The sequence below is a fragment of the Cricetulus griseus genome, chromosome 3, assembly GCF_003668045.3.
Source record: "Cricetulus griseus strain 17A/GY chromosome 3, alternate assembly CriGri-PICRH-1.0, whole genome shotgun sequence".
NCBI lineage: Eukaryota > Metazoa > Chordata > Mammalia > Rodentia > Cricetidae > Cricetulus > Cricetulus griseus.
Window position 1 is genome coordinate 64,974,885 of NC_048596.1, and position 23,522 is coordinate 64,998,406.

The window sequence follows — 23,522 nt, forward strand, 5'->3', positions numbered from 1 at the left end:
CAGACAGACGGATAGCTCCCCAGAATGGCATGTTTATCTTATATATATGTAATTCAAGAAGACATTCACTGTCTCCCAGAAAAGAGACATTGTAATGGTGCTGTTGAAGTACAAGGCTAATGGGGGCTTTGCACTGCCTTTACACAAGAACAACACTGTTGTTTATGCAGGGACTATACTGCATCAAAGCCCTGAGTATCCCAAGCCCCATTCTTCAGAATGGAAGTGTACTGGGACACAGGGCTGTTAAAAGAGTAGTTAAATTAAAACAAGTCCTCTTGGTCCAATTTGACTAGCATCCTTATAAAAAGGAGAATCTTGAACACAGAGACACATGTGAAGACACATCACAAGATGACCATGAGTGATTCAGAGGGAGGGCTGGGGAAGACACTGCCAACTAACACTAAACCACAGCCTCCAAAACTTATGGAAGATAAGCAACTATCAGTTAAACCCTTGGCCTGTGGAACTGCATTAGAACTCACCCCAAATCCACCACAACTTCCATTGTTTCCCCTTCAGAATTAGGAAGCTGTGATTCCACTCTCTACACTTAGAATGCTGTCTTGACCATGATATTTTTCTTACTAAGGAACTTCGGAGAGTTTTCTTTGTTTCCTACCAACACATGACAGTCATAGTATTTCCCATCATCCAACATGATTGGAAAGCCTTGTTTTTACCCCTAGGCCAAGCTATCTTAAAAAGCCACTGAAAGGGGAGCAAGCAGAGTTTCTATGGCAGAAGGTTCTGGGTACTGAAATGGTCACAAAGGGACTTGGGCAGGTAGGCCTAAGGGGTTGATACCCAGGTGGCCACTACAAAGACATCTTGGTCTTTGCTGAATGTAGAAGGGTCACCTGATACACTGGAAAAAGTGAGCTAAAGAAACCAAACAGAGCCATGTGTGAAGTGGCTGGGATCACAGCACTTAACTAGGAAGCCAACCCTGTCCGGGATGGAAAGAGGAGGGAAGAGAAAGGAAGAGGGAAGAAGGGAAGAATAGAAGACAGATGAAAGGAGGTATGCAGACAGCCTGGTAATGAAGATGCCCAACACCATACTGGTGCCTGGCCACCTGTGCCAACCCAGAGCACTGAACCCCACTCTTGTCCCATATGGAGACAACCCAGTCCACAGCCTGAAGCATGGCTAATACTGGCACCAAATCTTCAGCTTAGACCCTAGTGTAGGGTGTCATGGAATTCATTCTGGAATATTCTAGCAGCCTAACATTTTTAGAGGTAGCTAGCAGTTCCTGGGATGCTTTAGGGTTTTATCTTTCTATGACCCAGATATTTAAGTATTTGGCAGAAAAACAAAACTGGACCCCAGGACAATATCCTTAACTTCTCTCTCCCTTTTGCCGTCCCCTCATGTGACCCTATCTCAAATACTACGCCTTCAGTAAGTTGAAGGTGGCTCCACTCAGAACCATGTGTCTTTTGAATGACACATTTTGGGGGGAATGTGTGCTCCACATATTTTATATAAGAGGTGTTCCTCTGAAAGGCCGCCAGGCTGGTCTCATCGGAAGTTGATGAGAAAGCCCAATATGCTCAGTGATACTGCCGAGAGGGCTTGGCAGGCTCGGGCGCCAGGCAGCCAGACTCACCCTGGGCTACAGCGCAAACACGCAGACCATTCGAGCTTTGTCCTCAGCTGCCTGGTTCCAGAGTGGTCTCTGGGGCTGGGCATTCTTGCCAAAATGCTCATGACATCACTCATATTATTAATAATTACAGGTTATTCACAGATGGGTGGGCAGATGGACACACGGCCAGAGAGATTTGTTTAATCTCAGCCAGGCTATTTCCCCTATGCACCTCCCTTTTCCTGCTCTTGCTGCCTCCCTGGGGAAAGAAATAATGAAAAATAAAATTTTTGTGAAAGAAAAATGAAAACTCTATGGGAGGTTGGTTGGGTTTTCTCCTTCTGAAAGAAAACTAGACCTAGAGCTCTTCCTTCACTCCTCAGGGTCTGTGAATTTCTGAACTAAAATATTTTGAAGAGCTCATGTTTCTGTCCCTCATCAGATCCTTGCGTGGCTGTGGCTCCATCTGTGAGCCAGAATCCATGGTGGGTGATGAGACATAGCTGAATATGTATTTAAACATACATACATACACATACACACACACACATGCACCCACATCCACATCCCCCACATATATATAATGTATACTATGTCTGTATAATTATGCATACGAAGTATAAAATAATTGTTATATTTAGATAGATAACAGAAAAATGATAGACAAATGATGAAAAATAGATAAATGATAGCCAGATAAATACATAATAGATAAATAAATGATGAGAGATAGATAACTAGACAGACAGACTTTAAAAAAATTCACTGTGTGATCCACAGTCACTTCCCAGAATTCTGGGAGGACAATAGAAACTTTGCTGCCTGGGAAATAATATGGCCCGTGCTGAACAATTGAAAACATGATCCTACAAACTTATCCTTAATGGAGCTGAGGAGAGGTTCAGTGAGTCAGAATGTGTGCCCTCCAAGCACAAGGCTTGGAGTTCAAATTCCAGCACTTGTATGAAAGCAAGTCAGGCATGTTTGCCCATGTAATCCTAGCACTTGAGGGACAGAGACAGACTGATCCCAGGATCTTGTTGGCCTGCCAGCCTAGCCAAAGGGGTGAGCTTCTGGATGAATGAGAGATACCTCCAGGCAACAGAGGAAGACACTTGATGTCCTGCTTTGGGTCCTGCATTCACATGTATAGGCATGAAGACTCATATATTCATATACACTAAACACACACGAATGTCATTAGAAGGACATGTGCTCAGCGAGGCACAGTTGTGGGCTGACTTTTTTCTTAGAATTTACCAGTTCTCAATCTGAGGCCTTAGTTTATGGCCAAAAGTATAGCAAGACCTTAATACATATACTTGCCTTAAATAAGAAAATACACAAATCTAAATCGTGGATTCCATCCTCCCTAGTCAGGTCATCCCATCCCAGTGCAAAAGGCAGGACTATTTTGAAATTAGTGAATGCCAGAGAGATAAACCAATCAGGCCAGCCTGGTTGACACACTGCCCATGGCTTATTAAATATTGAAGCACCAATGAGAGTGTGCAGATCGCAGAGTCCATATTATCCATGGTGACTGAGAATACTGAGTTGCATGAGTCACAACCACTGCATAGAACTTTCACCATACCAGCCTTTGGCACTGCTCCATGGGACTAGGAGAGCATGTTATAAACCAGCAGACACCAGCACTGGTTTTTGTTTTGTTTTGATTTTTTTTTCTGATGCCACAAACAGATTATGCCAACAACCTGTTATTCTCAGCCAGCAGAATGTACATATAAGCCAATGAGCCAGGCTAGGGCTCTAGTGTGAAACCAGCCAAGGCAACCAGACTAACTGGCCCACCTGGGGCTCCTACTTTTGACCTCGGTTTCATTAACACACTGCTTTATTCCCCATGAGCCAACCAGACTGCTGAAATATAAATCAACTGCTTTCTCCAATTCCCCCTTCCTCTGGCCAAGGTGCTAATGAATGAGGCAGTGACCAAGGGGTGAAATAAAGAGAGAGAGTGGACTCAGGGAGGTCACAAATTGGATAATCTTGTTCCAAACAACGAGGAGGCAGATTACAATGTTTTCTATGCAAAATGCATCCTCCTCCATAAGGGTCGTCTGATCAACCTCATGCAGCCCCCTGTATCCTCTGTACCACCAACCCCGTGTATATGCCCCACAGATCACAGATCCCCACCCCTACAAGTTCCATAACCTGAAATAAAATGGTGTTCTGTCAAGCATTGGACACACAGGAAAAGATGGGTGTACTGAAGTTAAAATTGCTTTTCTCTAAGATGAACCCCACTGAGAAATGGTTGCCCAGATCACTGGAGCTGGCCCTTGTTGATGGTTGTCTCTCAGATCCACTAGGTCCCTTCTCCAGTCTGCCCTATCAGTGTCTCTCAGCCACAGACCCAGCTCCTACTGCACCCGATGGTCGATAGTCCCTGCACTGACCACCAGCTCCTGCCCTTTGTTCTTCTCACTCTAGCCTCAGTTGCATCTCCTCAAATCCCAAGGCAGTCTGATTTCCCTTTGAGGAAATTTCCTAAGTCTCTGCTGCTTTTGGACTCAACGACCTTGATTGCCCTTCTCAGTTGGATATTCTCACCAGGATGCGTTGCCACGATCTCTGCTTCATCTACACAGGACTGCCGAGGCCCGAGTGGCAATTCCATTTTTCTTAGCAGAGCTAAGCAATCATCATTTGTCTTAAAAATTGGCACATTCCTCCAAATACATTCATGAGAAGGTTGGGTGTCTGCTTTGATGAGAGTGGGAATCTTAAAAAAAAGGCCTCTCCACCCACTTCCCCACATCCCAGTGTAATTCGAAAAGAAAAGGAAAAAGGGTGGGAATGGTGTGCCCTATAGAAGGAGGGATTTGGGGCACAGACATTGAAATGCATGAGGCGACATGGGTCCAAAACTATAAGCTCAAAATTCCATTCTGTAATGAAACAGGTACCAAGTAGAGGGAAAAATTCTAATCGCATATAGAGAGCTCAAGAACATATTGCATTTCTATGTAAAACAAACTGATTTCTCAGAACTCTGTGAGAAATTAGAATTATTCATTCATAACTTCATAGATGAGGTTTCTCTGCTAGCATCTCACTAATCCCCGTTTCCATCACAGCTAGGAAGAAAGACGGACTCAAGCTCTGTACTTTAGGGACATCTGAGCTCCTAGGAGGGGGGAAGACAGAGCAAGAGACTGTTTTTGTCTGCCATCAATAACCCTGGGCTGAGCTGTACACTCAGGTTTACTCAGAGTACTGTGGGGTTAGGAGTTGAGTATCCCATGGATCACAGCAGTTTTTCATGCCCAACCTTGTTCCAAAGAAGACAAGAGAGGTAGCTGGGAATTAGCTCACAGACACATGCTCCAGGGTTTGTTCCTATAGACAAGATACGTTCTACAATCTGCAGGTGGTCTTGGTTGTGTAAAACCACTTGTGGTTTGTGAGACCATGGACACAATGGGTTATCTCTATCACTCACTGGAAAGCACCAGAAGTGTTCCCCAGCCTTAGCTAGCAGCCAGCACCAGATAACTCCATTCACAATGCCCAAAAAAGTGTTGACTATAGAAACAAAGTCAGATAAATTGTGATTTGCCTAGAAGTACTTATAGTTTCAATTAAGCTCCCGATTATAGTTTAAATCTACAAAAGCTGTGGGTGTGTCCATGTGTGACTGTTTACATACACACACAAGTATGTATCACTGTGTGTGTACATTTGACATATATTACTGTGGAGAGGTGGCTGCTCACAGCTTACTGACCTTTACTCCCTACCTCCCCCTTCCCAGGGGATAGTGTGGTAAGGTAGAGGATGACAATGAATTCTAGCAGATGTTGAGTAATGTTTTCCTGGCCTCTGTTTCTTTTTGTATCTCCTCTAAAAATTCAACTGGCAGTTGCCAGATGTCCTCTGGTCCTAGTATGGAACCCATGGGATGATTCTGTTACTCTGGTACAAAGACAGCCTCTTCCTGAAATAGTAACCAAACTGAAAGTATCCACACCATGTTGACTATGAACCCATAAACATATCCCAAGCCAATGCATCTGTAGTCCCCTCCTTTGACTCTCCTCTATGATTGCTACCTGTGACCATTTCCCACCATTGTTGGCAGGTGTCTCTGAATGTAGGGGAAATGATCATAAACATCTATTTATTCTTGGTGAATAATTTTAGGGTTCATAGACCCTAGCTTAAACTAGCTTAGACAGTATCTTAAACTTGATACCTTTTATAGATCAACTGTACTTTAAACACACATAAAACCTGACTTTAAAATAAGTAAATTCAATCCCTGTTTAAATCAGTTTTCTTTAGTTTTGTTTTGTTTTGTTTTGTTTGTTGTTGTTAATGTTGTTTGAGACAGTATTTCTCTATAGCTTTGGAGCCTGTCCTGGAGCTTCCTCTGTAGACCAGGCTGGCCTCAAATTCACAGAGATCCTCCTGTCTCTGCCTCCTGAATGCTGGGATTAAAGGTATGCACCACCACCACAACCTCCCAGGTTAAATGAGTTTTCTTGTTTCCTTCTATAACTCAATGAAGACTTCTTAGCTTGGCTACAGATAAACAAAGTCATGGAGTTGTAGGGGACACTTTGCAAAGATACAATGGGTGATCCCAAAGATCCAACCATGTATTCTGACCTTATCGGCCACTTGGTCCCATGAACTCCAGGCTCTAAATAGACAGAACTTCCTTTAAGTATGTTATGAGTTTAACTGCCCTATAGATTATGCTGAAATCCTAGCTCTAAGTGAATGTGACCCTATTTCCATCTTTGCAGCTAACCAAGTTAAGGCCACTTGGATAGGCAAAGATTCACTGTAACTCGTGTCGGTGTGAAAGGTAGAAATTTGAAGAAAAGGGCAGGCATTGAGGGAGGGTTACATGAAGATAGGGAGTGATGCTGTGTACCCAGGATGTCCTGGGGTCAAAAGCTAAGATTCAGGCTTGAAACATACTCTTCCCGGACCCTTGGAAGCAACAAAGTTTTATCTTGAACTTCTAATATTGAGAACTGCAAGGCAATCAGTTTCTGTCATTGAAGGCACTTCATACTTCGTACTTGTGGGTTTTGTTTGTTTGTTACAGCAATTGGAAAAGACCAATAGAAAACTAAACTTTCCTCCTATGTTGGCTCCATTTCTGCATGGAGTCACCTCCCTGGTGCCCACAGAGACCTTAGAATTTTCTTGTGTTAATTTCCACATGATTAGCCATAGAAAGCTGAACAGACATGCAAACATTGTCCACAGCATTAACATAAACACCTCTGACCTATACTCTGAAGAAATTGGCTCAGAATGCTCAGAAGTTGATCAATAATGACCATTTTCTTTACTTTTCATGCCTAGTTCCAACTCAAACCAACAAAAACACACCAAGCATGGTCCTCAGGGGAACCCCATTGGTCACTCCTCTTCCAATGAATATGCCTTTAGCTCCCCAGCTTCCAATAGCACAAACCTGTCAATACCATCCCTGTGTCTTCCTCAGCCCAGGCAAACTCTAGCTGCAAATGATAGCTGGTCCTTGCTGAGAAAACTCCTTCAAATGATAAGTTTGTTTATTCTCACTTTGGTGAGGGGAATCTTCACTGATTTCCTCACTCTGTCTCTCATATCAAGTTACAGGTTCCAGTGGGAGAGCTCAGAGCTGGCCTACCTATGGACTATAGGAAATATCTGGGGGTTAGAAATAAAGTGACTGGATACTGTTGCAACAATAGAGAAGAATCCGTTGAATGACTGAATGGGTTTTGCACAACTTGGGTATCTGAAAGAAGTCCTTGCTGAACATAAAACACAACCATGCATTGTGTGGCTTGGCTTTGATTGCTTTTGGCAGCTCTGGGCTTTGGCCAAACTAAGGGGAAATGGCCAGATTGTGAATTTCCAGTTTCCAATACAATATGAGTTATTCTTGCAGCCTTATTTATTGTGGTGTTTTTCAAATTATAATAAATTTGCTTTCTTCTGAATATTCAGCTGCTTCAGAAGTTACCCAAAGGATGCAATTAGGCCCTGGGGAAATATGCCATTATGTGCACATATCATGCTTTGCATAGGGTTTCCATCATCTACATAATTTATGTGCTTCTGCATAATTTTGCTCCTTTTTATGTTTTCTATGTGTTTGTGAGATAATCTAGAAGTCGGCTTCTCACCATCAGAAACACAGAGAGAACTCAAGTCCGCCTCGGTTCTTCAACCAACCCGCTTCACATCCAGTGAAGCCCTGATGGAAGCCCCGGGAGACAGTTGCCTTTCACTGCTCCAGACATCAAGGAGTGGAGAAGTAGAAGGTTCAGGGGCTTTCCAGGAATGAAACAGAACCTTGTCCATTTTTGTATTCTTCAGGGTATTCACTGAGGTCTCTGATGAATGGGGCTAGCATTTTAAAGCTCTTTAAACTGTTTATAATCCTCACTTTGGTTTTGAAACAGAAAAATAATGCAAAAATTAATGGCTTTTTAAAGCTTCTGATGTGAGGTGGTTGCATACAAATTTTCCTAATACTGAGCAAGTCCATCACCTGGGAAACAGGTGAGTTATGTGCAGCTCTTGTTGGACTTGAATTGATTTTTCCCTCTTAGCAGCCTTTTCTACTTTCCATATTTTTAATTTCCTTGCCTCTTATGATTTCTGGGCTGCTCAAATATCCTTACAGTACAACTACTAGATATGAGACTGAGTTACCCAGGTTGAGTACTGGTCCAGCTAGGAAAGCTTTGGCTTGGTAGCTTTCGTCAAGAGGTCCACCTTGAAAACCTCTAGACTGTGTCAATAAACCTCTAGACTGTCTCCTCCTTTGAGGATAAATACTGTCATCAATTTAGCACAATGACTGACCGACTCTGAACCACAGAAGTGATTCAGAGATCTTTAGGAATAATGTAGGCACGTGCTTCCTTTCATTGATACAGAAACTGAGGTCAAGATGGGAATTATAACCTCCACCTTAAGAGCCAAGTATGAGAGGAGGGTACATGTTTTGACATGTCTCTATATACCCAACATGGTCTAGAGCATCGGTTCTTAACCTGTGGTTCTTCACCTCTTTGATGGTTGCATATCAGATATCCTACATATCAGATATTTATGATTCACAACAGTAACGAAATTACAGTTATGAAGTAGCAACAAAATAATTTTATGGTCACTACAACATGAGGAACTATATTAAAGGGCCAAGGCATTAGAAAGTTAAGGACCACTTCTCTAGAGCTTTATCATTGCAGAGGCAAAGGAAGCAATGCACAATGGATCCTCAACATAAACTGAGAAATAACCAGGCAGGTAAGTAAGTACTAAGTTAAGAACTAACTGGTCAAGGGTAAACAGCTCTCTCCAGATGCCCTTGAGTACTAGTCAACAGATCAGTGCTCCACAAAGCTAGGTTATAAGAGCCCCTGAGTAGTACAATATCAATATAAGGTCCACCAAGGCCACCTCAACCCTAATCTCAACCAGTGTTGACCCTTAGCCACCCATACCATCCATCTGCATACTCCTGGGGAAGAAACCACACTCAGCAGCACGCCAGAAATAGGTAAACATTCACAGCAAATGAGCAGTCTGGCAGATTAACTCTATCAAGCTTTTTTTTTCCAAATGATTTCAGCAAACACAGAGATTTCCTATTACAGAATGATTAATAGTTATATATTGAAATTGGTGATGACTGGGTCAAAAGAATGCTGTTTCTAAATGTGTACTTTCTACAGACACCTTGTACTATCTGTGAGGACAAAGACAACGCCCACAGGTCAGATAAGTGAATAATAAACATTGAAATTAAAAATGGATCTTCCTTGTCTAGACACAGGACTTTGCCAAAAGATAGAGCAAGGGGTGGAGTTAGGACACCACACATTTTGGCAAGGTGAGTCGCATGCATCTGAAACTCATGCCAGAACCAAGGTCCCACAGCATAAGGACGGTATCCTCAGGTCTAGAAGTGGCAGGGTCTTCTGACTGAGCTTCATGCAGAGCAGGCCAGAGAATGCTCAGAAGCCTGGTGGGCACCTGAGGATGATGTCTTTGATGCCCTCCTGATGCCTAGTCTTCCTCTTTCCATGCTGCCTATCACTGTGGCTCTCCATCTCACTCTTTCAACCTCTCTGATTGGTCTGTTTCTTTCTATTGATTGATTGATTGATTGATTGATTGGTTTTTTGAGACAGGGTTTCTCTGTGGCTTTGGAGGCTGACCTGGAACTAGCTCTCGTAGACCAGACTGGCCTCAAACTCACAGAGATCCTCCTGCCTCTGCCTCTCGAGTGCTGGGATTAAAGGCGTGAGCCACCAACGCCCGGCTTGGTCTGTTTCTCTTATGTTCTCCCAAGGAAGTCCCTTATTCTAATACATCTCCTTTCTCAGGGGAGCTGTGGGATAGCTCAGACCTGTTCTGGTATTGATATATAGATCAATTCCCGTACTCTTAGAAATGATTGAAATGAGAGCCTGAGAGAATTGACAGGCTGTTTGAGGAAAAAGACAGGTTGAGCACAGGCCCATAACTTCCAGTCCATATGAAACTCCTTCTGAAGGAAAAATAAAATCTTTTTTAAAATCAAAAGTTGTTTTCTAGGACTGATGGCTTGGAAGTTAAGAACACTTGTTCTTGCAGAGAATTCTGGGAAGAAGGGTGGAGCCATGAGGAGACACAAAGGAAGCAGGAAAGCAGTATGAATCGTACATACCTGAGACAAACAAGCCTTGGGGCAGCACATAGATTAATAAAATGGGTTAGTTTAAGTTACAAAAGCTAGCTAAAAACAAGCCTAAGCTATCTGCTGAACTTACATAATTAATAAGTCTCTGTGTGGTTATTTGGGAACTGGCAGGCAAGAGTGAAAAATCTGCCTACAACTTCTAACATTCTTAGAAGATGCTATATACACACTAACAAAATGAGCTTTCCTCTCCCCTCATTCCCAAGATACCAGAGGCACATCTTGGAAATGAGTAGAGAAGACAGTGAGTAGAAAAGGATTCCTGAACCTTAGAAGCTGTTCACTTGGCAAATCCTTGGGCAGAATGTGACCTCTAGGCTTATGGAGCCTTGTGACTGGGAGGCTCTGGGTTAAAAGGGTAGATTGAGCTGGGATCTTATAAAACTGGAAGATGGCATAGAACCCCTCCAAAAAAGTCACAGAAATACAAGATTTTAGGGTAAGCTTAAAGGCCACAAAGGCTATATGGCAATTCCAACGGTCCGAGGGAATGACTAGACAGCCAGGATGACCTGACTATAATGGTACAGTAAAGAGGTAAAGGACAAGCTTAACAACATGAAGGAAACAAAAAACTTCTCCAAGTGACAATGGAATGAAAAGGGACTGAAGGAGGATCCAGAAATAAAATATACAAGGACTGAAAGGTAATGCCACACTTAGCAGTTGGGTGGGCGCAGCAGAAAGTGTCAGTGGATGAGGACAAAGAAGCAGAGTACAACTAAGTAAAAAAATGGTGGGCAGTCCACAGGAGTCAGCTCAGAGAACTGATGCTCACACATCTGCTCGGAGTCCATGAAGCAAATGGGGAAATGTCAAATAGGAAAGATTGAAAGGCGTCATGAATGAGAAATTTCAGGATCAAAATCAGCAGGCCCTTACACTCATCCACAGTTTGAAAAGGTCAAAATGACCCCCACCACCCAATAAAGAAAAATAAATAGAAGCCTAGGAAAACTAAATGTACTTCAGGAAACTGAAGATAATGACAAGAACTCCAAAGGCACAAAAGTAAAAGATCCCTTTGAGAAGGCCTTCAGTGTATGAGTGAATCCCTAGGAAAATAAGAGGGTTTGAAATGTCCCATCAGGCTCACGAGGCTCATGTACTGAACATCACCAGATGATGCTCTGGAACCTAGAGACGGGGCCTGACTGGAGGAAGTGGACCATTGAGGGCAAGTCCTTGGCCACCTTTCATTTCTCTCTGGTTTCCCTCCCTGATAGGAAATGAGTCATTGAACATTGTCTTCCTTAGCACTATGGAAGCAAAATAAATACCAACACTGAGAAGATGGGGACAGGGAGATCCATAGAGCTCAGTGACCAGTCACCCTGGCCTACTTGGTGATTTCCAAGGAAGTGAGAGATCCTGTCTCAAAACAGCAAGGAAGGATAGTCGAGGTTGACCTCTGGCCTGCATATCCATGCACACACACATGAACACTTACCACACAAGCATCTATGCATATATGAGCACATGAGCAAGAATGTTGAGAAAAGAGAACCTGACACAAAGCTTGGCCAAGCAGGAACCACACAAGCAGGTAAAATGTAAAGAATTAAATTATTTGTGGCACATAAGAGGGGATACCTGCTGTTCCTCTTCTCTTTTATTTGTCACAATGAATATGTTAAACTTATGCAGCTCACAGATGCATGGAGAGAAAAACTAAGTAAATAACAGATATGCCTGATTTTAGAAGTTTAGATGACATTGAAAATATTGGCAGCTCAATTAATCACAGTGGTGTCTAATTACATAAAAACATGCAGACAGATGTGTAAAATCAGTCCTAAAATGACTAGCAAGATATATAGTTACCAACCAAATTCTCCCCAGTACTCCTCTGGGGTGTAAGTGGCTTTATACATTATGTTCAAAGTGAAAGATATCATAATCCAAAATTCAACTTGGTCATGATCCCATTTAGGCATCTTAAAACATAAATATTGTTATCTAAAGTTTTGGCATCATTAGGATTTTCTACAATGAGATTTATGGTCTGACGTAGTATTTTTCATACCAACACCCAAGGCTGCTGGGTGCACGGATATATGCTGTGTTTCATAAGTTACTGGAGTCTTTTCATTTTCTAGCATATTCTGTTGTCATTTGGCTAGAAATCTTTAAAGGTATATATTTTTGCAATATTAAAACCTCTCCTCTCTTATGATGATTGCCCATCAAAAGCCATTTCCAAGGAATAAAGTTTCAGGGTCTAGGGGGCTGCTCCTCTTGCTAAAGCCTGCAGAATCCCCCTGGGCTTCTCAAATGCACTTCTGGGATTTCCCTACTACTCTTTTTCTTACGGAAACATAATTGGATTCTGATGCCACAGCTTAAAGAAATAATATACTTCAAGTCGACAAGCCTATTGTGCAACCAAAATCTTTTTTTTTAAGAAAAAGAAATACAGAAAACATTTACCTGAACACATAGGCAGATATATACACATGAAAGCTTATGTTGTTATTTCATTTGGTAAAATGACCTAAGTTGATGTGTGTGTCTTGACGTCTCTTTGGGGACCCTTGATCCCGGCTATATGGCTTTCACACCCAGTGCAGTTCCCCACCTGACCCAGGACTGTGGGTGAGGACTGGGATTTGTTCCTGTCCAGTTGAGGGTGGAGAAGCAGAAGGGTGAAAATGAAGGCCTTTTATGGATTGTATAACTCCATCATGCTCTCTTGCTGGTTTTGAGTAAGCAAGCCAGATGCTGAGCTGCCTCATGGAGAAGACCATGTGTCAAGGGCCTAGACTTCAGTCCATAGCCAGTAGGAAGCTAGGCACCCAGTCCTGCAGCTACAAGCACGCAAACATTGTCCACAAATACATGCTCCTGGGGCAGGATCTTTCCCGGATGGGCCATCAGGTAATAGTGTGGTGCTGGCACTGATACTTGAATTAAGGTTTGCAGTGGACACAATCAAGCCATATCCAGCCCTCTGAGTGACAGAAACTGTGCAACTGGTGATAATACTGTTTCATGAACCAAGTGATAATGTGCATGCTATTGGGCAAATGTGCCTTCTCTCCAGGGGCAGCTGCTCACTGGTCCTATCCCTAAGCTCCACCCCAGTCCTTTGGTGCTTCTAGGTGTAGGCAAAGACTAAGCTTCACTCTCCATGCAGCTTTCCAGACTCAGACTGAGTCTGACCATTGGTAAGGCTACACACATGTGTAATGCCCCTGCCTCTGATCAGAATGATGCCCAGGAGCAGCTCCCTTCTCCCCTCTCTCCAGCTGTCTGTCTAGTTAGCCACCCTGCTACTCTGCAGCAGAGGTTTGCTCTTGGGAACACCCCTGCACATGCCTCCATCTCTGTGTGAATTCCACTGAATTTGGAAATGGCCATCAATATTTTCATTTTTTTGACATGAAGGAAATGGTGTCTAGGGACTTGCAGGGACCAGAGCTAATCAGTCTCTAGACCAAGAACTCCCAGGCTACCTCTCCCTTCTCTGAGATCTGCTTGATTTCCTTTCCTGGGCTAGCTTCTGGGAAGCATCGGACCTAAAGAGGTGGTCAGTCAGGGAATGAGTTGAGTATCTTCTCTATGTCCTCATAAGCATTTTGCACCCCAATCTAAGCCTAGGAGGAAGTCTAACTTGGGTGCATCAGTTGGCTTCTTTACCCTCTAGGTTCCTCTGTAGTTCAGACAATGCAGGAGACTTGGGGGACCAGAAAGGCTAGAATGTGGTTTTCAGGCCTCCATCTCATGTCTCAGGGTAACTTCCTCCCTGTACCTATAACTACAGCTTCAATCTGGTAGCCATCTCCAGGGTCAGTAGCTACTATCCTGAGCTAACTTAAGCTTATGCAAGGTGCACCCAGGACTTTCAGGTCTCCTCACATCCTTCCAGATGTGGAAAACTCAAAATCCCCAAACTGAGCAATGTTCTGTTTCCTGACAAGTGGTAAATAGCAAAGACCCTGATGTGCCAATCGTGGGGACCAGAACCCATCTAGACAGCTCTCGTGATCCACAGTGCTGGTCTGGAAACAGCAAGAGGCACTTCTCAGGAAACCCTGGTTGTCACTGAGAGCACTGCCCCTCCCTCTTCAGTGTTCTCTGCCAGTCACTGGCCATGGTTCTGAAGCTTGGTGCCACCTGCCTCCAACACATCTTCATCTCCTCAGAGTACCACAGAGTACCACAGAATGTCAGAGTGGCCACATGCTCTTACCAGCTTCTCTTAAATGACTAAAGCTGTGCCATTTGTTACGATCTGCCTGAGCCTCCTCCTGTAACTCCCACCCATCCCAGGAAGCAAGTGTAATCTCCATGAAGAGCTGCACAATGGTGGTGAAACAGTATTGAGAGCATCATTAAAGTCAATGGCCCAGTCCATTAGCAGTTGAAACACCTCTTACATTCACTTGATGATGGCCGATGGAATTCTAGAGATGTAGGACAAGTGAGAGTATGCATAAAGTCAGCTAGCTCTGCCTCACTTATCCTCTGCACTGTAACCGTCAAGCTGGGCTGTGCAACACAGGTGGCTTTATGGAAGAACTCCAACAGCATGCCACAGCAGCCAAGCTCCAAGCTTGGGCAAGTTCCCCACACATACAGCAGAGATTTTTAAATAAACTCAAGTAGAGTCAACAAATACAGTGACTCCCACTGCTCTGCAGAGACACCTGTTCTCTAACACACTGCTTAGCATGCCAAGTGCAGATTCTCAGCTAGCACAGGAAGGGATTAAAACTTGATACAATGGTTTTACAATCACTTGGCTCTATCAAGAGGCCAACCAGACTCACCATTGGCTACATGGTCTCTGGTCCCTATGGGTTGTGAGAGCACCAGCATTGCCCACTGAAATCGGCAGGAATGATGACAAGCATGAGGAGAAGGTGCCACCACTGAGTTACTCAAATATGGATAAGCCATTCCAGATAGTGGTAAGTGGCTTTGAGTCTTGATATATGTGTTTGTTCGTGGAAAAGTAATGCTCTCTCTCTCTCTCTCTCTCTCTCTCTCTCTCTCTCTCTCTCTGTGTGTGTGTGTGTGTGTGTGTGTGTGTGTGTGTGTGTGTGTGTGTCTGTATGTGTGTGTGGTCTCTGACAGTCACAGGCAAGTCTATCTAGATGGCACTGCCTTTGTCCTTCCTAATCTAGATACCATCCTTCTATGATTCCATGACCCACCCCTGAAGAAAGGATATTCCAGTTCATTTTGAGAAATTGTAAAAGTTCCAGCACACCCTGAACTTGCATCAAGTCCCTCCAGTTCAAGTATTCCTCCCTCACATGGGCTGGCTGCCTTTCCTGGGGTCAGGATAGACTTCATTCTCAGCTTACTTTATCCTTAGACATGTGTACTAGTTAGTTTTAACTGACAATCTAGAATTACCTGAGAGGGGAGTCATAATAGAAGGTTTGCCTGGATCAGATTGCCTTGTGAACATTTCTATGGAGGATTATTTTTATTGTTAACTGACCCTGCCCATTTCAGAAAACACCATTCCCTAGGCAGGGTGTCCCAAAGTGTTTAAGAAAGAAAAAATCTAGCTGAGTACTGAGAAAGCAAGGAAGAAAGTGTATGTTTTCCCTACCCTTCCCACTCCTTCTCTCCCTCATCCAATGATACCCCTCCACCACCCATCCCCTGCCTGATGTGGAATGTCCTTCTGTATATGTTTCTCTTATTGGTTGATGAATCAAACACTGTTTGGCCAATAGTCAGGCAGGAAGCATAGGCAGGGCAATCAGACCAGGAAAAGGCTAGGGAAAGGAAGAGAGGGAGGACACAGAAAAAGATGCCATGTAGAGACCAGGAAGATAGACAGACCAGACTCCTCTGGTAAGATAAGGCCATGTAGAAATACATAGATTAATAGCTATGGGTTGATAATTAAGACAAAGCTGACTAATAAGAACTCCTAGTCATCAGCCAACAGTTTTATAATTAATATAGTGTCCATGTGTTTATTGGAGCAAAGTGGTCGTGGGACCAGGTGGGACAGAAACCTCCATCTTCACCTGCCCCCATTTCTTTCCATGGATGTCATGTTTTAAAGTTTCAGCCTTGACTGCTCTACAATAATGGACTGTAACCTGGAAGTGTATGCCAAACAAACCCCTTCTCCTCTAAGTTTCTTTACATCAGTGTGTTTTACCACAGCAACAAAGAGGAAACTAGAATATGGTCATGAGGTGAAGTTCTCAGCCCAGTGTGAGCAGGCTCAGAAGCAGCTATCCTTGGCACACACACCTCCCATCATTCACTCTTGGATCCTTACAGTTAACCTTGACCCTCAGTTCAGCCTGGGGGGATGCCCTAGTGAACACCTCAGCTGGTGACCACATGTAGGCATCTTGGCATTTTCCCAGGATTGCCACATTTGAAAATTACACAATGGTGTTCTCATAAGCCATTTGCAGTTCAGCTTTTTATCATACCAGACACTCACTGTGACCAACAACTTCTTTCCTTAAAAGTTGAAATGAAGAAGTCCAAATGAGCTGGTCAAATGTACCCGTAGTATAATAGTTAATCCTCATTGTCAGCTTGACTGGATTTAGAACCACCATGGAGATATACATCTGTGTGTGTGTGTGTGTGTGTGTGTGTGTGTGTGTGTGTGTGTGTGGTGTTTCCAGGGCGTTTGATTGAGGAAGGAAGACCCACCTGAACATGGGTGATAGCTCTCTTTCTGGTTGTGTTGTAGCAAACACCCTGGCCAAAAGCAACATATTGGAAGAATGGGTTTATTTGGCTTACAATTCCAAGTTATACTTCATCATTTCATGGAAGTCAAAGCAGAAACTCCAAGCAGCTAGCCGCATCATATCCATAGCCAAGAGCAGGGAACCAATGCACTGCTGCTTGTTTATTCTCTGCTAATTTTCAGCTCTCTTAGGCGTCCTTCCCTAAAAGATGGTGCCACCAAAAATGGGATGAATCTTCTTGAACCAAAGACGGTTTCCCAAAGGCATACCCAAAGACCAACCTAATCTAGGTAATTTCTCATTAAGATTCTCTTCCCAGAGACAAACTTTGTCCCCTGGAGAAGGGGAATGGGTCACCATCCCCTGAGCAAATTGAGAACATGGGAAGGGGGGGGGAGGAAGCTACGAGAGTGAGAAGGGAAGAAAAGAAAGGATGCAGAGGTCATGAGGAAGCAGAAATTTTGAGTCAGGTGTAGATTAGAAGAAAGGACATATGATAGATAGAATTTTTAGTTGGGGGGTGGTAGAGGAGGAAGGTAGGGAGAAGGGAACTGGGATCATCATGTAATTCAATCTTGTTTGTAATTCAAATATATAAAAAATAAAAAAATTAAAAAAGATTCTCTTCCCAACTGATTCTAGGTTGTATCACCTTGACAGCTAAAACTAATTAGCAAGCCATCCCATGGAATGGGGGTCCTGGACTAAATAAAAAGTAAAAAGGAGAAAGCAAGCTCAGCAATATCATTCATCTCTCTCTAATGCAACCAGTTGTCTTACAGCCATGTCATGTCATGATTCCCTGACCATGATAATCTGGACCTTTAAACTATGAATCAAAATAAGCCCTTCCTTTCTTCCTCCCTCTCTTCCTTCCTTCCTTCCTTCCTTCCTTCCTTCCTTCCTTCCTTCCTTCCTTCCTTCCTTCTTTCCTTCCTTCCCTAACTTGCTTTTGTCACAGCAGTAAGGAAGGTCTGTTTGGCAGAGGCAATTCTTCAGTGTTAACCCATATGTCCCTGTACGTGTCCTTAGAACCCATGAACTTTAATGAGATGCTGTCAACTTTGAACCAAGTTGTGAAAACCTTCTCAGAGCCCATAAGCACCAGTTCTGATTCTGGAGTTGAAAACAAGGTGTGATTTTATAGTTACTTTTCCTGCCATACTCCTCCTGCATGAGAGCAACCTCCATTTTCTTGAGTATCTCCACCCCCCACTCCCCTACCCCTGCTGGCCCTGTGTCCAAGCCCTGCAGGCATTGAGATGCCGTGTTGGAGTAAGAGGTATGAAGTTACAAGGTGTTGCAGTTTAGAAGAGAAATTTCTCCCACCAGCTCATGTGTTTCAACACTTGGTCCCCAGGTGGTGGCACTCTTTTGATTGGTTGTAAAACCTTTAAGAGGTAGGGGAGGGGTTGTGTTATAGGAAGAAGGTCACTGGGAGGGGGACTTGGCTTTTATAGCCCAGTCTTGCTCTCTCTTAGCCACTTTCTTCTTTCTGGTCCAAGGACATTCAAGCAAGCAGCCTCAGGATCCTGCTGCCAAATTCCTGAGATCATCTCACTGATAAGCCATCCCCATCATGAGCCAGACATAAGCCATGAGCCAGGCAATCCTCTTCTTAAGTTCTCTTAAGTTGCTGTTTGTAGGATATTTGGTACCAGTGATGAGAAATGTAACTAATACATGAGAAAACATATCACTGTCCAGGCTAACCTCCTTAAGGCCAGCACTAGCCTCCTTCCTACCCTTGAACTTGCTCCCAGAACACCCTGAAAGCCAAGGTCCTTTGTCCACCTCAGTGCCAGTCAATCCTTTTTCACAAACGTGGGATGGTACTTCCTCCTGCTGAGGTAGCCTTGGCTACATGACTTGCTTTATCCGACATCTAGGTAGAAATAATGTCTGATCCTTCCAGGAGAAGCTCTGGAACAAAGGTCTGTTCCCATCTTTTCTTTCTCTAATGAGGAGCTCCTTACATACTGTCTGTATTAGACTGTCCTCTGCTAGAGAAAGAACTTTCCATTTCCAGTTACTGAGATTTGAGTAGGCTTGTTACAGCAGCAGAGCATGGTCCACCCTATTAACCTCAACACCCTCCACTCAGCTTCACTGTAGCCATGATCTTTCCTCTACAGCATCCTCACACACGCTTGCAGAATATACACTAAGCATTTATCTACTGACCTAGCTCCCAGGCCATTATTCATCCTTTTATCTCAGAAACCTCATCAGACCCTAGGATGTAGTAGATGCTCTCTGAATGCATCTAAATTTCTAATGATCAAATGGGCCCCAGGGTACAAAAGGCCACCTGTTACAACTCCTCCCAATGACTCTCTTGCCTTAGGGACATTCTAATTCTGAAATAAAATGTCAGAGTGCTTGTGATTCAAGTTCCAGGTCTTCTGAGCTTCTGCCTTTGTGGTGCACACAGAGGAAAATGGGGAAATGGAAGACTATAGTCTTCCCACCATAGTGAAGAAGGGTGGGAAATAACGCAGGCTCTCCAGCGTTCAGGGAGAAGCCTGAGCAACTGCATATCTCCTAAGCCAGCAGCAGCTGCACCCAGGCTCTGCCATTCTGTTTCACAGCCAAGCTGGAGCCCTGGGCAGTATGCTGTGGAATGACATTATTCTCTGTGACAGGGACACTGAGGAATACTGGATGTTGTCCACATGGAAGGCTGTGTGCGTGGAAAACACCAAGAGCAGATGTGAGCATCAGGGAAAGATACCAGTAAGACTCCAGGCTCTGACCTCAGAATGGTGATGCCTATTAGCTGAGTCCAGGACTGGGGAGACAGCTTATATGTTAAGTGACTGCTCACAAGCCTGGGACCTGAATTTGATTCCCATGTAAAAAAAAAAAAAAAAATGAAGAAATAGCATGCACAGTAATCCCAGCGCTAGAGGCAGGGAATAGGCAGAAACCTGGGGCTCACTGGACAGCTCCTAAAGAACCACAAATAAAATTGACCTCTGCTCTCCACATATGCATGCCTAATAAATAAATTTATCAAAATGAAAGCTTACATCAATTGGGGAGTGAAGAGCTCCACCTTCTGCATCTGCAGGAGTGCAACCACGGCTGTTTGGAGACTACCTCCACCTGTCCACACAGCCTTCCTCTGTGGGAGCACAGAACCAGCCTCACACATATCTGTTCAGCTCCAAACAAAGTCATGAGGCACAGGAGGAGCAAGTCCAGTCTCAAGGCTCCTGGAAGCCAGGTACTTACAATGCACCATGTGACAAAAGCTAATCAGAGGTTCACGATCAGTAAAGGTTCAAGTCCCAAGATGGGTCCTGGTCTATAGGCATCACTGTTAAGGGTGGGGAGGCTTGTGACTTGTTTCTTGCTGAGGGTTGGGCCAGGATCCTGTGCTATCTCAGCATCGGGCATCACAATAGATGGCACTGTGGGCTGAGTAAGAGGCATGAGGATCCCTAGAGGAATACAGCTTTCTGGGTGGTGAGAGTGGGAAAAGAGAGCAGAAGAGAGGCACCTGTGCACAACAGTAATGGAAGCTGAATACCCCTGAAGCAGAGCAGGGAGGCCTAGGGTGAGCCCACAGGCAGAGAGTAACCCCAGGAGATGAGCTGGGAGGCACATGTGAGCCCACAACCTGAGAGTAACCCCAGGAAGGGAGCAGGGGGACTAGGTGAACCCACAGCTGAAGAGCTCAGGCTCGAGAACACAGCTTGCACAGCCATCCTGAAATAGCCATGGCTCTGCAGCAATGAACAGAGGGACAGAGGCAAGCCTGGCCTAGAGCAGAGCCCTGAAGGGGTGAATTCCATGCCAACCCCAGATCCAGAAGCTAATGCTGTCACATCCTGTATCACTTTATTGCTCAGTTAACCATCTTGGAACTTTCAGAGTTCAGCCTTCAGTGGAGCCAACACTGTGACTCATGGAATCTAGGGTTATGTTTTCTTGGGGTAGAGAGTTAACACCCTGTCATCTTTCTAGGAATATGACATGCCTCTGTCCCTATTGACTGGGTCAGATCTCTGCCAGAATGAAACTCAATTTCCTTCCAATGTGCATATCCAAACATTGGCCTGGGGACTTATGGGCAACAGATCAAGATGCAGTTGGCCCAGGACTCAGCATTTTTAACCAGCCTCTGAGTAAAATGGATGCTTCTGGTCCTAAAGAATTCGTTTTAACATGAACAACACACAACACTCTAAGTGAAGGGCCTCCTGCATCCCAGAGCACCTACACCAAGGGCTTCTTTGAATACCCATGCTATACTGACCTGACCCAATATGACTTCATGGACAACAATGCCCACTGTGACCAGACAGTGTCTCTACCATGTCAAAACACTCCTCACATATTAAATGGACCAATTTTTTATCACAAGGCTCCTGAGACACAGCATGGTCTTCTCTCTAAAAAAGACTACAAGAAAAGAAAACCTAGCATCCTTCTAGATTTTCAACTGTGGTTTAGAATCACTATGAAAAGAAACCTCTGGGTTTGTCTGTGAGAGATTTTCTAAACTGAGTTAACTGGGGTGAGACATCACCTCCTAAACATGAACAGCCCATTCTATGAGCAGGGGCCCTGATCTGACTGAGAAAGAGAAAAGGAGCTAAGCATCAGTGTTCATCTCTCTCTCTCTGTTTCCTGATTATAGATGCAGAATAACCAGCTGCCCCATGCTCCCACCACCATGCTGTCCCTGCTGTGATGGTCTATACCCTCAGACTGTAAGTCAAAACAAACACCTCCTCTCCCTTAAGTTATTTTTGCAGCAGCAAGTAAGAAAACTTCACCATACCCATAAGGAAATTAATTAACACAGTCCACTACTAGTGTAGATCTGAAACTGATACAGAGAACTGCATGGTTTTGCATACTACCTGGAATGACAGGATCTTTTTGAAGGCTATCTGTTTCCTTCATATAGATTTTAAATAAGTTGTTTAAATAAATTAGCACTCATAAATACCAAGGTATGTAATACATGCTTATTGTGCAAACTTTGAAAAGAACTATCAAGAACAATTTAAAAATCATCTATAATTTCATAATCCTTGTCTCCACTAACATATATCTTGAGATCATAATGTATATGACTTTGTATGTTTTATTTTCACTTACCATTTTAGCTATGTGGTTGTCCCATTAGAAACTCAGTAAACCTCATTCTCATTGACTCGATAATACTCTGTCATGGCTATTTGCCTTTTACTAGGCATTTAGGTTTCTTCCTTAGATGCAGAGGTGGTCACCATGGACTAAACCACTTCTTTACCTTGTCACTCAGTTCACCTCAGTTTTGCTTCTCTTCCTTATGAGACACTGATCATTTTCCTAGGGTGGCTTTGCAGAATTGGAAGAATGAGGTTCAATGGTTGGGAGCCGTATATGCCACATTGATCTATAGAAAGTTGGAGAGAATTTCACATTCTTAACAGCAGTCTCTGGAAAGTCTGGCTGCGCCCCAAACCTTTAGAAGCACGGAGCGTTGTGAGTTTTTATATTTTTAAAAACTATCTCCTAGGCAAACACATACTGTCTTTGTCAATGGTGCTGTCTGTCTGGGTCAGGCTGGAGATCTACCCAGTCTTTCCATGTGGGGGGACCCTGTGTCTTCACTGTTGCTATTAGAGGCAAGATCAGTGAGCCAGCTCTAAATGAGGAATGGGGAGAACCCAGCATCTCAGAATTGATTAGTTAGTGCAAAAAAGGGAAGAAAATTGTCACAGGTGGGGATGGCAGGTGTGACAGCCCAGGATACTTGGCAAAATATGACACACATTTGATTATGGGGAGGGTAGCTTGAAGGCTCTGACCAGCCATGTGAAACTCCTTTGTCCCTCCACAGCCCTGGATTATCTGTGTTTTCATTTTCTCTATTTACTTTCTGCTCTTTTCTCTGAATACTTACATTGGTGACACCAACAGCAGATGCTGTGTGAAATTAGTTGCCTGAGTGAAGCTCTAAAATCTTCTCAATAGACAATGCCAACAATTAGGTGTTTCAAAACACACCATCACTGTCAGATCTGGAAACAGATGCATGATACCTTGAAAGGCAACCGCCACACACAGAACTTTTGGCAAAGAGCCTGAAGCCACTCTTGGACTAGGCACCAATTCAAAATGTTATTGTTATTATTATTATTAATTAGTGCATCCTAATTGCTTTCTAACTTTCTTTTCTGATTTTAAAAAATTGCCCTCTCCTCTTCTGGAGCCCCAAGGGAATGTCCCTGGCAATCTAATTTGATAACGAATATGCCAGGATGAAAGAGACAGTAAGCACACCAGCCAGGCTCCATCATGGTCCCTACCACTCCGAAAATCAACCTCCCTGGTGATGAGGTTTGGGAAGACTTTGGCTTCAGGAAAGAAAGTCTGAACTGTGACTGTGCCTCTAAAACATCAAAGGCAACTCCATTTGCATTTCACCGCTATTGAAGGATTAACAGGCAAATGGCTCAGAATCTGCAGCCCCACAGAGTTGAAAAACAGATAAACACCACAAGTT